The sequence below is a fragment of the Nipponia nippon genome, unplaced genomic scaffold (assembly GCF_047370975.1).
Source record: "Nipponia nippon isolate SJK-2023a ecotype South Korea unplaced genomic scaffold, ASM4737097v1 scaffold_9, whole genome shotgun sequence".
Classification (NCBI taxonomy): domain Eukaryota; kingdom Metazoa; phylum Chordata; class Aves; order Pelecaniformes; family Threskiornithidae; genus Nipponia; species Nipponia nippon.
In genome coordinates this window covers 18,073,420-18,091,135 of record NW_028262413.1, presented here as the reverse complement: position 1 = coordinate 18,091,135, position 17,716 = coordinate 18,073,420, and the positions used below count along the sequence as shown (strand labels likewise).

The 17,716-nt window shown below is 50.4% G+C and overlaps 1 long non-coding RNA gene across 2 annotated transcripts in view; it reads right to left on the bottom strand.

The window, feature by feature from the left end:
- Positions 1–14,945: 14,945 nt before the first annotated feature.
- Positions 14,946–17,716, bottom strand: part of LOC148050140 (uncharacterized) — a 313,700-nt gene continuing 310,929 nt past the window's right edge. For both annotated transcript variants that reach the window (XR_015701358.1, XR_015701359.1), the window contains one exon: positions 14,946–16,793. This is a non-coding gene — a long non-coding RNA (uncharacterized LOC148050140). The remainder of the gene's footprint in view (positions 16,794–17,716) is intronic.

The following is a 17,716-nucleotide window of genomic DNA, read 5'->3' as shown; positions in this document are numbered from 1 at the left end:
TAAGCCACTGCAACCCAATGCAGAATATCAGGTAAAAAGGATGATCCAAAGCAGGATCAAGACCTGTGTACACCATTGGGTGATCAAGACTCCTTGAATTTCTCCTGTGCTCTGATGAGCTGCAATGTCTCTAATTATGTTATTACTGAGAATGATTGGCCAGTTCAAAACCTTCAATCATACTTTCAGTGATTACAGACTTAATTAGTCCATGTTAGCCCAAGTGTCCTCTATTAAAGAGCTGTGCTTATTAAATAGGATGGTAATTACTCCAGCTGCAAAACATTTATGAAAAAATCATAGGTTAAAATAAAAATCTCACAGCGCCTTTGACAAATGCGTTATCTCAGTCAATGTCCTTGCATCACACACATTTATGCTGATTGATCTCTGTTGGGTTTGTCACAGCTTTCATGCTGATGCCACATTCCAGCAGACTCCTCTAATCTTGCCTCCTCCCTCCCTGTGCGCTGACATTTGGACTTGGGGTAATGAATTACTGGAACTGCCCCCATTTAGTAATGCCAGTGACTCGGAGAAGCTCGGCGCCCAGGCCAAGTGCTCCGTGGGTATAAATCAGAAAAACATCACTGATTTCCAGGGAACCACTGCGATCCACCCCAAAAGGGATATGGGCAGCGTTTTGTTGACATCTGATGCAATATTTTGGAGGTGTTCTGATATGATATATTCTGATACGTATATTTAAGGAAGATGTTACATGTGAGAAACATCTCCCAACATGTCTCAGGGCTCAGGCAGCTGCCACAGCCCATGCTGAAAGGTGAACGAAGCACGGGGTGCCTCCCTTGGGCACTGCTTGCTCATGGGCCAGCGATGGCCGGGGACCATTGCTTCAATGCATTGAAGCATTTCTTCTGGAGACAACATGGGGAAGCCACTCGTGAGGCCTTTCTCAGCAGCTGGGAGCACAAGGAGCCTGCTGCCATCCCCCTGGTACCAGCAAACAGCTGTGGGACCCCACACTCCTCCTCGCTCTGTATCTCTGCTCACCCAGCACAGCACCAGCCCTGCCAGGGCGCCCGGCCGAGTCTGCTGTCGTATCGGCAGTTACAGTAACTGCCTCGATTCATGGTTATACCAAAGAACAACTCCTTGTTAAGTGAGAAAATAAGGCTGCCCTCACCTCTACACGGTGCTTTCTGAAACAGGAGTGCTTGCAGGGCTGTTGGTTGTCCAGCATGATGCCGACGCCAAAGCTGAGCCAGGCTGTTTTACAAGAAGGGCTCGAACTGAGGTTGAGGCCAGTCATTTCCCAAGACATTGGGAAATTTCCTCCTCATTTCCAGAGGAAGAAGACAAGGAAAGGCCGTGTTCATGTAGGATGCTGGACACAGCGTGACAGTGTAGCTCTCCAGTGGCCCGGCACACAGGCAGTCTCTGCCATGCAGTGTTGTCCACACTGGACAAAATCAGTGCTAACAGTTTCAGGTGTTGATTAGGAGAGTCCAGCTGACTTTGCTTGACATGGACTGTGGGGCACCCCTAAAACCTCCCTCACAGAGAGTTATCAAGCAGTGGGGAGAGTGCTGTGATGCTTTTGGCTGTCCCAGCTGGCTCACAGGGCAGGTGCCCATCTGCAGCCTGGGCTGCTCCCAGGGCAGCTCAGGCACTTGCCACCCATCACCCTTCCCGCCTCGCTCTCCGCAGGCACCACTGAAGCAGAGCTGCCAGTGTGCAGGGTTGTGCCTGCATCAGGGAGAGCATCTTGTGGGGTACGGGCACCTTCGTTGCCCTCCTTTTCCCCCAGCTAGCGGAGGCAGGGCTGAGCCAGCTGGCAGGTCCCCAAGAGGTCCCTGCATTGGTGGGATGCAGTGGCTTCTGGGCAGTTTTAGGGCTGTTCCCAGCTTGTGGGCAAACAGAGCTTGGCGGTGCTGTAAGCCTGAGATAGCGGTGCTGGAGGGGAGTGAGGGTGATGGACAGTCCCCAGGGACAAATGGCCAATACGCCTCCAGAGAAGCCACCTGGAGAAACAGGGACACCAAGACATGGAGGCACTAGAGGGAGCCTGAGCATAACAGATCCCGTTCTGGGCTCAAAGGGGGAGCACTGGTCCCACTCAAGGAGAAGGGACATCTCCAGGGAATAACAGCAAGACACACAGCAGTTTCCCCCTTGACCTGGCATCCTACCTGGCTGTGGCTTTTTTGTCCTGACTTCTGTTCTAATTTTCTTAAAGACATGAAGAAATACTGTTTCACTTATAGAAGGTGCCAGTCTGCCAGCGGGGAGACAGCTGACTGTGCATTTGCAATAGGAGGTAAGAAAAACCAGTGGCAACCGGTGGCAATCGTCAGACTGGAGGGTTCAAGAGAGCAGGATTTCTTGCAAGGCAAAAGGGAGAAGAAGTGCTGATCTGCAGCTGCGTGTATCCCTACAGGATAGGGAGCCAGCGTGGTGAAGCCCTGCAAGTGCTCCTGGACTGATACAGGGACATGGGAACAGGAGCCAAGGCTTGTGTGCTCTACTGAGTGTGCTCCCGTTAGAACCAGTTAGGAGAGCTGGGGCACTGGAAGAGGCTAGAGAGCTGCAATCTTTTATTTTCCCCAGCAATATTTTCACTGCATTGGCTTTGGGTAAGGAACAGGGTCACTGGCTCATGATCTAGTTGTCTGAATCTCCCCCTGCCACCACTGTCACCAAGGATCAGCGCAAAGAGCAAGAGTGAGAGTCTCTGGGTTAGCTGCAGGTGGGCATCAGCGCTACGATGGGGCAGGGACTGGGGAAACAAACGCTTTGCACTGGTGTTTAGCCACAGTGGGGAGACGGACGTGTTTGTTCCAAGTACATCTGCAAAGCGTATCTTCTTTTACAATGTTTGCACTGGGCCAAAAATTGCTTTCAACAGGGTAATCAAGCTTAGCCCAGCAGAAATCAGAGGAGCAACCAGAAGAGAGGGGAGAGCAGGGACCACAAACAAAAGCTCCACCACTCCTGGCTTTTGTTCCCTTACGGAGACCATCCCTCGGATCAGCCCAGATGCTCTGCACATCCTCTACGAACGTGTTCTTGTAAGCAGCTTCCCACCATGAAGGCAGGAGGAAAAATCAGGCAGCAGCCTGCAATGCAGCCCTGACCTTTCTCTCCAGGCCTGCCACCTCCTCCCACTCTCCCCAGAGCTGGCACTACTAACAACTGGTTTCCTCTTAGTTATTTTTCCACCTCCGCTCCTTCCTCCAGAGGGGAGGCCGTGCTGGTGGCCCACGTACCAGTGACTCACAGGCTGGGACCCACGAGGAGCCAGCTAAGCCTGGCCAAACTTAGTAACATCTCATTTTCCATTGCCTACACCCTGGATGCTTCTTCTGGCTGAGTTCATCACTGGAGACCTTCTCCAGCTACCTGCAGGATCAGGGAGGACCAGCTCAATTGTATTTCCTTTAAGTTTTGGCAATGCAGGACCTGGGCTGAGATGGAGCAGCCCTTGATGCAGATAAATTCCTTCTTGGTGAGTGTTTCTCCAGCTTGCTGATGGCTGAAAACTATGAGATGTTCTGGACATCAAAGACGGCTTTTCAGGCTTGGAAAATGTGTAAATAAAGATATATAGAGAGGACTGCATGGTAGTTGCCTTTTTCTGGAGGCATTTGAATGATTTGAGGGGAGCTTAGGGGTTTAAAAGCTGATTCCCCTCTGTGTTGATCAGCCTGGTCCATCTGGCTGGGTGGCCCCAAATCAGCAAATGATGACTGCAATCACAAAACCAAGGCTGGGGCACCTGCAGGGTGGGGAAGGATAGTCTGCAAAGGTGGAGGTGTTGCCGTGGCTGGAAGCTGGGAGTGGAAAATAGATGGATGATGACCAGGGCTACCCAGAGGCTGCACCGGCCTGGCAGCAGATGAGCAGGCAGAGCACAGAGACCATGGCTCCTGAGCAGCTGCAAGCCCATTGAGCAGGACCCTGCAGCTCTGTGCAGGGCTGCACGTAGGGGATAACGCCAGGAAGGGAGCAACCGTGTGCGCTCAGCCCACTCTTATTGCTTTAATGGGATTTTCCAGAATACTTTTGCCCCGGTAACGGAAAAGGAAGCTCGCCTGCTGCTTCCCAAGGCCGGGCGAACGTGCACAGCCGATGTGACACCTGCTCAACCCGCGCTTCCCGAGAGCTGGCTGTTTGGAAGGAGTGAGCAGATCCGCAGGCACAGCGTGCGTGGAGCAGCTGATCGCTGCGGGGAGGAGGCACACGGAGGCGTCTGGGAGAAATGGAGAGGGCTGACCTAAATAGATGCTGAGCTAATTTATTCATTTCTCTGCTTTATTATTTAACGTGACTTTGAAACAGCTCAGGACTTCTGGTTCCTCTCAGCTCTGCCACTGACATTGGGATGGGGTTATTTTTGACCTGATTTTTGCATCTGTCATGCCGAAAAACACAGCACATCCTTGCTCAGCACCCTGCTCTCCCATCAGGTGGGCAGGCACACTATGGGAGAGCTCCGACACAGCCGCTTTCTAGCCAGGAGCATAGGAAGGACTTAGTTTAAGTTATTTTGAGCTTTTGCTTCACCTCCCACCCGGGAAGGTGTTCAGATTTTGGCCTGCTTTATGCGTTGTTAATAGGGAGATTTATCTCCAATTTAGTTGGCTGGTGAGAGGATTGGTGAATTCGTACAGCATGAGGCAGCCTTCAGCCTCCGCCAACATCTCCCCCTGGGCAGGCTGCCAAACGCAGCCCCAGGCTCTGCAGCACGGGGGCTTTCAAGGATAAACCTGGAGCCTGTCTCGCTTCCAGCCAGCTTCCACTCTCCTCAAATCCTAGCAATCTCCTGAAACACCCTCCAGGAAGAATTTATTACAAGAAGGACACAGAGCCCCAGCTGTTCGGAGAGCTGTTTGGGCTGCAGTTCACCCCGCGAGCTGCACGTGTTCTCTGTGAGCCCATGGCATCTTTTAGCACTGCTGAGGTTTAAAAGCCACAAGCTGGGGAAAAAAAATTGATGCCTGTGCAGGTTGTCTAAACCCATGCACCACTTCTGCGCAGGCGCAAGGGGCTATGGACAGAGCTGCTTCTGCATGAAGTGGCTGCTTACCAGGATTCAAACTGTATGGCACCCAACTTGTGCTGTGCAGGGCCCTTTAATTTTGTTTTTCATTAGGGTTCGTCACTTGATGTATAAATTTAGGCCAGTGTTGTATCTGGTTATCCAGCACCTCTGTTATGATTTTTTAAAATGGATTATTCATCGACCTGCTTGATTCCTTAAAGATTTCTAAGCAGTAAAACCTGATGCTATTTAGCTCAGCAGCAAAGGCTGCTCACACCGCCTTCACATTGCTGGAGAGTTTCGTGATGTTGCTGAGGGTGGGATAGTGCAAATTAGCAGAAATGAAGCAGTTAATGAGGCTGCAAGTTAAGGTCTTTCAAACCGAAGAGAAGCAGCCGGGTGTGGGGCTGTGAAGGTGGGTGCTGCTCTGCCTGGCACAGCCAGCCCCTTCTCCTGCCTTTGCTGGTTAAACAGGGGCAGTGTGAATCCTCGGCAGGGTCCCATCCTGCCAGCCCACAGGGTGTGCAGCCTGCCCCATGTCAGGCTTTGACCTGAAGAGTTTTGTGGTTTGTGTGTTTTGTTTTGTTTTGTTTTTATATAAATTGATATAATGTTTAGATATGGTGGTCTGAGAGCCTTGTGAGGCCAAGAGAAAGAACATATAAAGGACAGAGGCAGCCAAAGAGATTTCCAGTTTCTCTTTCCCACCCTATATCCTGGACCGGAGTTTGGTGGATGATGCCCCTATTTTCCTAATGAGGGCAGAAAGGCACTACGCCATCCCAGACCCTCCAGGGTTTTGATGCCCGTGCCTTAATTGCACGGATCTGATTAGGAAGGAGTTAAGGCCAATTGAGTGTCACCGTGGGATTTAGGATCCATCATGTGGACACAACTTCTGCCCTTCTTCGCGGTGGCAAGAGGCTGCGATAGAGGGGGGAGTCCTTTAACAAATGGGCTGTTGGTTTTGGAGTGGGCCACAGACTGGGTTGCAGTCTTGAGGCGAGGGGTTCAGTTTGGCTGCTGGCTCTCCTTTATCTGTGCAGAGAGGATTATTAGGAAGCCGTGTTGACAAATGCTGCAGCTAAAAAGGAAAATGAACTTCCACACAAAGATGGCTTGTTTGTGCAAAGCGGAGAGGGAATAAAGAAGCTGCCAAAAAAGCTGACATTAAACCCGCTGCTTACCTGCAGCTCATCTGATACCATGACTGAAACCTTTCATTTGCAGCAACGTAATCCAAGATGTTCTTTCCACAAAGCAAGAAAGTAGGTTATTGCTGAAGCGGAGCTGGGAAGGGGGAAGGAGATAAGCAGGGCCTGATCCTGCCAGGTGCTGTGCACCCTGCACTCCCTCTGAGCAGGGCTGAAACCCTGGCTGCCGGCCTGATTTGGGGCTTTTGGAAAGAGATTGCATGCAAACCCTTTCCAAACCTTAGGAAAGGGCTGCTGTGCTGCCAGAGGCAGGGCAGCGGGCAGAGCACGGGGTCCCCCAGCCCTGCCTTCAGCTCCTGCACCTCTAACCCAGGGACCCGGAGGCAAGAGACATAAACCCAGTAATCCTTACCACTCATGTAGTGCATCTCATCTTCAAAGTGCTCTGCTGATGGGTGTAAATTAATGACCCCACATAAAAGAGGGCTGCACATCCCAAGCCCTGCACTGATGAGAGGCAGCTGTGGCCAAGGTATTTTTAAGCAGCAATATAAGCCAGCAAACCTCCTCCTGGATGCTGGAAACCCATAGCTTGATGTCCTCCTCAAGTCCATTTAAAGGTGAAATAAATACAATTTGAATCATTGAGTGCCTGAAATGCACTGAGAAAGCAACAACTGGTGCAGCCTTGGGATGAGACAGGAGTGTCAGGCTTGTTTCATGGAGATTGGGGATGGGAGGAGCAATAGCAGCTTGGCCCCACGTTCAGACCCTGCCTGGGTTTGAGGAGCTGTGGGTTGGGCACGATGCCCGAAGGTGGAGGACTCCAGCCGCTGGGAGGGGGGATGATAGCAAGCAGTGGTGGCTGCAGTGTGTGTGTCCCTCATAGCCTTCATCTCCTTTTCCCCAGGAGGGCAATACGCTGGAACATCCAGGGCTGCAGCTCTGAAATGCCAGCACTTTAGTTACAGATGTCACCCAAAGCCACCACTCTGGCGTCAAGTGGTGTCATTCATCGGGGAAGAGCCGGCACAGGACACTTCCCCAGGGTAGTGGGGATGGGGACATAAAAATACATAAAATTAAGCCAATCAGGTAAGCACAGCCTCAGAGGTGTCTGCAAGAACCAGCCCTGGGCTGCGTTAGGGCTTTGCACACATTTAAAACAAAGCCTGGACCAGCCATCTGTGCAGCTGAGCATGGCGGATGCACTGCCCATGGCCGCAGCAATGGCTGGGGGAAAGACACCCCTGGGGACCCTGATCCGAGCAGCAGCCCCTGGATGCGGGAGGTCACGCTCAGGGTTATGCTTTTCTCACCCAACCCAAACTCCCACGCTGGAAGCACAGCTATGGCAGGGAAGGACTTGCTAATTGCCCTATAAGCGCTGCAATAAATGAAGCATCCATTAAAATAATGCTCACACTACATCAGTGGCTTCCAGTAAGTGAAATACATTAACACTCTTCTGCTTAATGAATGCAGCGGGATAGCTGAGGGGGGTCCTGGTACGAGGGGTTGGGGCTTTCCAGGACCAGAAACTTTCCGTGTGGGAAGGGCTCTGGCTTTTCGGACCCTCTGCCAGTGCTCCCAGAGAGGGGCAGAGCACCTTCATTTAGGTTCAGGTTTGGGTTGTTCTCTCAGGCAAGGTGGCTTGGGGTAGGATGGGCTTTTTGATTGATGTCATCCCTAGCTGGTGGCTCTGAAAACTTTCTTCATTAACACAGATGATAGTGAGGCAGGAAGGGGAGCTAACATGCTGGTGGTCTCCTTTGACTTTCGTTAGGACATGGGTTTCAAATCACCCCTTGGGACGAAGATATCTCTTGTAGGATTTACAGCTACGTGACACTTTGCAGCTGTTTTCAAGCTGCCCAGGGCAGCATAGAGACCCCTCCACCCCTGGCTGCTGCCTCTGACCCCGCCGGGAGTAAATATTTTGAGAAAGGGTAAAAAGAAGCCTCTCTTTTGGCACTTTCCCAGTTTCTAGCAGCAAAGGCATTTCCTAAGCTTCTTGCTCATGTTTCATAATTTTCTAAGTAACAGCTGATTCCATCAATATAGTGGCATCCTCATGGATTTCATGGATGTCAGCAGGGCAGGGTGCAGCCCTGACGTGGTCGGCCTCGCTCTTACAGCTCCACCAGCAAAGCCCCAGAAGTTTTATACTCTCAGGAGCAGTAGGAGCTGGGGCAGAGTCTCGGGCAGGTGGCCAGACTGCTGCCAAGGAAAATGCATGGGACCTGGTCCAGTATGGGCATCAGTATCTGCTGCTCCCAGGACTTCACCTTATTTGTCTTATGAGGTAGGGATATGGGCATTGGAGCCATTTGCCTGCCAGGGATGGAAGAAGAGCATTGCAATGGGTGAAAATCAGCTTAGCAGGAGGCTGAACTATTATGTTTCTAAGCATTTGCTTAAAAATCTCCCTTCACTGACTATCTAGTGCACAGAAATCAATAGGATGGTAAGTCAGGTCCTAATTTCTGCAAGCTGGTGGTGCTCCCCTGCACCCCCAATGCTTTTCTTTGGCCAGATTGCCAGCTCCAGCCACCAGGCCGTCTTGGCTTTCCTGGGGTGCAGAGACAGCTGCATGCTTCACTCAGTAGCAATGAAATCCTCCCCTCTGCAGCACTAAGCAGATCTTGCACTATTTCTTTTCCTGCCTTTAGATGAGCAGAAAGTTGCCCGGCTGCATCTGCTGCTTGATTTTTAAGGTGCAGCAGCTGCTGCTTGATTTTTAAGGTGCAGCAGCTGCTGCTTGATTTTAGCCATGGTTTCGTACCAGGATCTTTTCAGAGGGTTGTATTAATTCAGAAATCATATCCCCATCAAAACCACTAATGCAAATGCCTCTTGGTGTGCTCCATGCACGCTCTCAGGGCTTGCTGCAGTCAGCCTGTCTCTTGCAGAAGGCTGCTTCTTATCCTGGGTGGCAGCAATAGGAAGGTCCACAGATGCTGTCCTCTGATATCAAGGACATGAATTATTGAGCAGCCCAGTAGCACTGCCCTTTCACAAAGTCAGTACTAACAAATGACTGACATCCTCCTTTGCACACAATTCAAATGAAAACCTAAATGCACCATGGTCACATGGGAAAGGGCTGGTATTTGCAACCAGGTTTGTTGCGAAGTTCACAATTCCCGCTAAGAAAACTTCCATCTCAATGTCACTTTTTATATGGTGTTGGCTGTGTTTCTCTGACCCCCAGCCCAGCACAGACCACCACGTGTGCTGTGCCTGGGACGTTTTACTGGTTGTGCCCAACCTGTTCTGGAAACGGTGCTTAAGGCCACTGATTTCAGCCCGACACGCGCTGCCCTGTGGGGAAATGGGCTTTATTAGGGAGATAAGATAATAGGGGCTGCAGCAACCCTTCCACTAGCCCCGCTGGCATCCCACCCCCCTGATCTGCAGGTGTGGGGTGTCTGCATAGACAAAGGTTTGCTCCGAGTACCACCAACAACTGAGCTGGTCCCCATAGGAGTGGATGCACTGGGACATGGGACTGCCAAACAAAGCAGAAGCACAGCCTTCCCCTCTTGTATCACCTTCATCTCAAGCAGTCATTTGTATTAAGGGTGGCCTGATTTATGATTTGGCTGGGATTAAAACACATTTCCTTCCACAGTGATTTTACCCAGGCTTTTCAAACCACTTCATGAACTCCAATAAATCCTTAGGAAGTCTCTGGCAGGTGGCTGCCTTTAAATCTCTGTTTTACCCTTGGCACTCGGCAAACCTGACACATACAGAGGCGGTGGGGAGGACAGTGTCCGGCTAAGATCTGGGGGCAGGTGATCTTCAAGCATTTTCCACTAAAGCTCCAAACCTGAAGCCTCTCTCAAGTTTTTTAGTGTAAGAAATCAAGCCACAGTGGCACGGAGTCAGGAAGAGGATGCAGGACAGACCCTGGGAGTCCTTACTCTCTCCAGGCATCCGAAGCACCTCTCCTTTCCCCCCTCCCATCATCATGCTGTCATCCCTTCAATAGCTGAAGGATTCTGAAAAAATACAGCTAAAGCTCGCTCTTGTCTGCTCCAGCCACCTGAAACAACCTTCTGTTCAGCTGGAAGCACTGAAGCATTTCTTCAAACAGCTCTTACTCCTGCCATTAAATATTTAAGAGAGGAGCACTCGGGGAAACCATGCGCTTTTACCAAAGCAGGATGGCACAGGGCTGGGAACCACGGAGAGCCCAATATAAATAGTAATGAGATGGCAAGTGCTTGCAAAGCACAGCTCTGTTTTACCCTCCCATTGGCGCCCTTGCTGCAGTGCTCGCCGCAGCATCCCCAGCATTGCATCCCCATCCTGACAGCTCCCGCACCAGCCCTGGCAGATGTGACCCAGCGTCATGCTCCCACAGATCCCGCAGGGGAGATGCCTGGGGCGGGAAGGCAGGCTGGGGTGTGTGCGTGCTCCGTGAGGCCATCCCTGGGTTGCAAATCCGGTGGATGAAATCATATTGACCTGGAAACCAAGCGCTCATGAGGACTGATGGGAACAGAGTGGTGCCAGGGCACCAGCAATGGTGGGACAGGAGCAGAGTATGTAGCAGCCCCAGCCCTGATTGCTGGGGGGTCACATCCTACCCACCAGCCGCTCTGTTGCCCCGTCATCACCTTCCCTGCTCTGCCTTATTTTGGGGGGATGAAAGGTGGCAGAGGGAGGGTGTTGGTGAGTCTCTGTGCTTTGCAGTTGCTGTAGCAACTGTGGTGTCTCTGGTGGCAGGAGCACACGTTTCCTGCAGCCAGCCGGAGTGTGAGCTGGTTACTTGCAAGCAGATTATTTTTTTTCCCCTGCTAGAAAAAAGCCCGCCTCTGCCCTCACCACCAGCAACCAGAGTCCAGGAGGTGCTGCTGAGGCAGCAGCAGAGGCGCAGGGCAGCCCACATGCTGAGCCGGAGGGATGCTGCTGCATCTTTCTGCTCCTGGCCCATCTTCTGCATATGAGTCAAATCCTCAGCACCTCCTCCAGACCCTCTGCTGCTCCCCCCTCAGCTCCTTGGCAAGGACAACCTGCCTTTCCCTAATCCAGTCTTGAAGGCAGGCTGGGTTGCTGCAGCCATCCAGGCTCCTCCCTGGGGCAGCTCAGACCTGAATTCATTTCCACGTGAATTAGAGCATCTGCTTTGCAGGGGGAGGGATCAGTCTCGATCAAAACATTCACAGCAGCGGAGGATCAGCACAAGCTTTGCTAAGTTACTTCCCTGATTAATGACTTTCAAATAATAGAGCCTTTTTCGCAGGCTGGATTTGTTGGGTGTCCGTTTCCAGCCATCTTGTAAGACTTTGCCTCCTAAATCCATCACCTTTGTACATCACAAGCCCCGAGCCACTCTCCCTTCCTTTTCTCTTTAAGAAACCAGAGAGACAGAGCTCCTTGAGCCAGCCCTTGAAATGCTCTGGTGCATCTTCTCTGAGCCTCAGCAACTTGGCCATCACCCTGGCGTTTGACTTCAATGCATGTTGCTCCAGCATGCTGCCCTTGTGCCAGGACCATCCTTTGGCCATGTGCCATGGCAAGTGCCCACATCCATTCAGAGCCCATCAGCCTGGTTTGGGCTCCACCCTGTATTATGTGACTTGTCTCTTCCTCCAGAAACATGACTTTATATTCAGTTCAAATAAAGCATATCATGCTGTCCTCTGTCCAACACACCCAGCAGTTCACATCAGCCAGTAGATACACAGGAGAACAAAGCAAACAAAGCTTAGTGCTAATGCTTCAGCATTGCTTGCCAACCATGGCTCTGGGTTGCATCTGGTTTGGTTTTGTTTGCAGAATTAAGCCTCAGCCTTGCACAAATGCAGAGACCTGCCCTGCTTTTCTAGAAGGCCATGAGCTCTGATCCAGCCTTTTCACCACCCGCCTTTGGGATAGCTGTAGCCACTGCCAGAGAGGGCAGGAATTGCAAGTAGGGTTATTCTTCATGAGAGGGAGACGCAAAAAGGGAGTGAGTTATTCCCACCTTTCCCACCTCCAGAGTCCACCCTTGAAGTGTTTCCTGGTGGGAACCAAATCTTCCTTCCTCAGGTGGTCACCTTCACCACGAAATAAGAGATGAGCAATGCTCAGGCCAGGGCTGTTATCACCCAAAATAGGTTATTTTTACCCCAATCATCACTCGATGTGCAGTTTCTTAGCTGGCGTTTTTGGGGCTGCAGCTGGAGCTTTACGGTCCCTGGGAAGTTTTCTTGAAGAACAGGTTGGCCAGTTGGGGAATGTTTCACTGCTATTTTCAGCCTGGGACGTTTTCCCTTTTTTTCTTCAAAGTACAACAAAAAACCTGTCAACAAGTCACAAAAGAGTGATCTCAGTCTAAAATATGAGCCCTGGCACGGGAGGGCATTTGACTCAGAAGCCACTTCCCATCTTTGGAGACTTGAAGTATGTTCCACTTCGTCATCCCAAAGGTCTTTAAATGCTTATAAAAACAGAGTTTATTTATCCGCAGTCAGAACAGCCTATCTATTATCTTGAAGGCTGAATTCAGAAAGTTTCTTCAGAAATTTATTGGTTTAATTCCTACCAGTCTGAACAGAAGTTTTCCACAGAGTCTGTCAAAATACAAATGTCTCAATTCCAATTTCCTTCAGTTTTTAGCAAGACATCACATTAATTGTGTTAAAAAGCACTTTTATTAGTTACTGAGAAAGCAGGAGTCTGGCAGCTCTTCTTGACCACTAGCTATTCACTTTTGTGATCCAATGCAGTGGTTTTCTCCACCAGCAAACTCAGCAGTGCCTGGAGCCAAAGGGACCAGCTCCAGGCAAGGATTATTGGCTTCAGGTCTCAAGGGCTCCTACTGCTGCCTGGGCAAAGCCTTTCTGCGCCTCTTGAGGCTTCTCACATCCCCACTGTTGGAAAAAATGGAGTGGTGGAGGCACATGGTCAGCCTGAGGCCAGGGAGATCCATGAGAGCAGGCATGAATACATACAGAATGGGGTAATTTCATCCACACCTGTGATGCTTTCAAGAGGACTCAGGAAACCATCTAACAGCTTGTAGGAGTTTTGTTTTAGTCTGATTTTGCATAAGCCAACGGCTCAGCCTGGTGATAATGAGGCACCTACTTCGCAAGGGAAAGGCGGTCAAGAAAAAACTCAACAATTTCCAGTCCTCTGAGAGGTGAGGAAATTATCTCCCCCCATCCGATCTCCATGGGATGCTCTGGGATCGCTCCTGCCAATGTTTGGTCATGCTGGAGCTGTGTGGGCAGCCAGAACCTCAAACTTCCCACCTGCTTCCTCACATCAGTCCTCCCGGCTTCCTTTAGTCAACATCAGAACATGAGGAGCAGGACACCCGCTTCTCATGTCTCAGCACATCAGCTAGCTGCAGGTTGCACGCAGTTCCCTATGATAGAAGCACCATGGCGAGATACAACCGGGTCTTTAGCATTTAATGGAAAAACTCAGCTCTACTACATATTTGCTATTGACTATCCCATTCTAAACAAGGTGACAGATGTTAAGTGGCATTAAATGACACAAACTGAGGCTAGCCTTTCCCTCCTGACACTTTTTTCAGCACCCCCAATGCCACGCCAAACTGAGTCCCTGCTTCCGCTTCAGCTCTGAAAGTACTTTAAGGGGTGCCAACACACACATGTGCAGTCCTCGTATGGAAGAAGTCAGTGCTCTGATAATTGAGACATTAACGCTGAAAGACTGAGCAGGTTTCCCTTAGCTGTCACGGTTCAGCTGTGGGGAGCTTATAAAAAGAAAATAAATAAATTGGGACTTGCTTGAAATAGCCAACAGATCGAAACCGGGAGATTTCTGGAAGCAGCTATACTGGGAAGGAGCATGTGTGAAGGGTCTGGTTATAGGACCCCTCCTATGGTTGTGTAAACACATAAGCATTAACATTACAAGTTGCAAATATTGGAAGGACTGGCAGGATTTCACCCATCCATCTCCAGAACCACCTCCATAAGCACAGTCACACTGCCATCTTCCAGCCAGGGAAATGGTTTGTTGGACGCTTGGGTATCTGTGAATGGATCCACCAGTCAACAGAAACCCAGAGAGAGGAGCTTTCAGACAGGAGGAAAAGCTAGGCCATCTGAAAAGCCCAGTCCAGCTCTTCTCACAACCCCCTTTGATCCACCATCAGTTTAAGACAAACTCACCTGGGGAAAATAAATTATCTTAGGCTTGAGGATGGGTGTCTGATACCCAAATCTTACAACTACTGGACTCATAAAGCAGCTGAAGATAATTTGATCAGAAAAATGCCTTCTCAGCCTCCCTTGCTGTCAGAGTGCCTCGGAGGATCTGGAGGCCTCTTACCCACAAGAGTGCAAAGGATCAAGCCCATGGGACGACAAACATCAGGAAAGGCCTTCATTCAGCACAGGCCCTTCATCTCTTTCTTTAATTTTAGGACTTCACTCAAAATTTTAGACCAGGGACATGTAATGAAGGGCCGAGCAAGGTCTGGTCACGACTTTTGCACGGGACATGGCTCCTGCACGGAAGAGCAAGCACCAGTGCAAATGTGTGTTGGAGGGACCTCATTGCCCATAATTTAGCCCAATTTTGCTTTCAAGCACTGGCCTAATCATGATTGCTGGAGGCCAGATGGCACAATTTGTTGGGTGCCAGGACCTGATGTTCTCACATGTGCTGTGAGAACACCTGTGCTATTCACCAGCCTCATGAGAGCCAGCCCTGACTTCTCCTGTCTGGATGGAGAGGAGAATCAGGCGTTTCCATTATTTAGCCCTTGGACACAGCCACATCCAACCTGAAAAACAGCCCTGTCACATGCCCTTTGCGCGGCTGGGGAGAGCCTCAATTACACGGCGGTGGCCATGCATGGGCCACCAGCCCTGCTGTTTACAGGAAGCGCCGGTGCAGAGCATGGAATTAGAAAGACCACAAGGAAGTGAGGGATTATTTACTGGAGATTAAAGGACACAGAAAAACCACAGGACAAATCAGTGGGGCCTAAGCAATGGCAGCTGCTATTTCAGTCTTCCAGCTTCTGGCATTCATACCCGTCATGCTGAGATGGGATTATTTGGGAGGAATTCAGCAGGACGGGTGGTTGCTTTGCTTTTGGACCAGTAAAACACACTCAAGAATAGGCCCTAAACCTGCTGGAAAGAAAGGAGGGATGTCTGCTCCACTCCTTCCCTTCCTCAACCGGTCCTGTGAGTCTTCCTTCTCCTCTAGTGTGATTCCTGCTTTTCGACTGCATCTCCAGGCCAAGAAGCTCTGGCCAGTCCTGCCTCCTGGCAAAGCCACAGAGACGTGCCCATGGGTTGCCCAGATTAGTCAAGATAAAGCATCTTCTCAATCCTGGAAAGAAGTGGGTTGAGGGTTGAGGTCTGACATCTCAAGACCTTCAAGGCAGCTGCAGTGCCATTGGGAGCTGGTATTTCTTGGAATATCCATGGAAAGGGGGTAAACTACTGGGTGAAGGTTAATCCTGATCCTCTGATCCAATCCAGTCTAGCCCAGTCCCTTTCAAGACCATTTCTTCTCCAGGCTTTTGCCTTTATTTTAAGCACCCACAACCTCCTTTACCCCTAGAAAGTTCAAACCCGTCAGCACTATCTTTGGTGGGAAGCGATGCAGGCAGAGCTCGTGGCCAAGCAGAGACATCTTACAAGTGACAAGACACCCTTGTTTAAGCGTGTCAGTCCGAGTGCCCGTGACTTCACCTAATTTTATGTGAGGTCTGCATTTCAGCTAAGAGTGGGCACCAGGATTTCAGTGGCTGCTCATGAGCTCTGAAATTTGGGCTGTAACTGCATCAGGTCTCATGTCAGTGCATCCCCACCTCTATCTGCAGCTGCAGATACACAACTCCTGCTCCTGAGGCTCTCCAGGATGGCCACGTACTCAACCACGCTTTCCCCAGAAGATCCTGCAAGATTTTCCAAATGATTGGATGTACTTTCTCTAGCATTTTGCTCCTGGCCTGTAAAGCTGATTGCAGTGCTGCTGTCCTTGTCCCACAGCCACGCTGGAGATTTTGCCCTCACCAGTCTCCTGTCACCAGCAGGGAGTTTTGGGGTAGCACCCAAACTCCTCCACCAAGCCCTTTCCCAGGGAGTCAGGTGACTCATTTGCTGCCTCTCTTTCCAAAGACATAGATGTCACTTGATTATCTTCCCCCCCATGCAACATCAGGCCACTGCCACATGCCAAGTGGCAGCATCCCCTGTCCATCCCCACCGTTGATGCAGATTGAGCTCCCACCACCACCACCAAAACAGCATCTCCAGCAGCACCGTGGCCCTTTGTGCTTGGCACAGGGTGGTGATTCAGCCCTGAGTCAATGGGAAGGTGGCCACAGACTGAAACCCCAGCCCTACTCCCTGCACGGTCCGTGGTTAACAAGATCCTGCTGGAAATTACAGAGCTCCAGCAAAGGCAGTGGGAGGGAGGCTTCCCTTGGCGAAGAGGAGCCCACAAGAGGCTCCCACTGACATTCCTGCCTTCTCCATCACCCTGCATCCATGCAGCTGAGCGAACACAAGTGGCACGTCGCCTTCATGTTTGACCCAGAGCAGTGCTTGGCTGCTGGTGCCATACCACAGGCTCCGTCTGGAAAGCAAACAGTAGCTCAGTAGATTTTTCTTTTCTTTTTTTTTTTTGTTTTGTTCTCCCTACAACAAATAGAGAGAAAGAATGAATGAGCTTATTTTACAGCCTTGGAGAAATACGCAGCCATTGTTAGCTTGACACATGCTGCAAAAAGCGATGACTAAGAAAATAAAAGCTTATTCTTTCCTGAATGGGTTGGCTGAAAAAAAAAACAAACCAAAACCACCCCAAAACCCCTTCTATGGGCCAGCAGCAGCATGGATCAGCTACGTGGCTGATCCACAACTCAGTGACTTCCAGAGTAGAACCTGATCTGCTGCACGTAACAAAAGGAAAGTGAATATCTGGGTTTACATCATTTTTGAGGAGTCTGAAGAGCACTGTGCATCCAGCCTGCCCTCCCCTTGCAGGTGCCACCCAGCACCATGTCCCCATCCTGGGCAGCAGGTGGAGGGAAGGCAATGCCACCCCTCTATGGACACTAACATAGAAACTCTCCAGAATATTTCCTTCTTTCAATTTTCTGCATCTAGAAAATGTTGTCACGAGGTCTAAAAGTCCTCAGTCCCAGCTGAGGCTCAGGCACCTGCAGTGAATATCTCAGAGCTGGTGGGACACCGAGGGTGACAACCTCTGCTTTGGAGAACCAGCATTGCCAATAAATGGTTCAACAGTACTTTCTCCCCTTGGAGAGGAGGACTAAGAGCCAGGGCACACAGAGAAAATAGCCAGGGCACAGCTGCTCAATTAATTAACTCAATTAATTTTAACCAAGATCTCTTGGGTTATTTCACTGCAGCTGTCTCTGCTATGAGAGCTGGGCGCCATTGCCTGCTGCAGCCTCGTCTGCAACAGTAACCTGGCTCCAGAGCCATATTTCTCTCCACTTATCATATAACTTGCTTCTGCCACCAATTCACATAATTTTCCCTATTACTGAAGTGGTAAAATCAACTTCAGGAGCTCAGAGTCCATGAATGGGGAT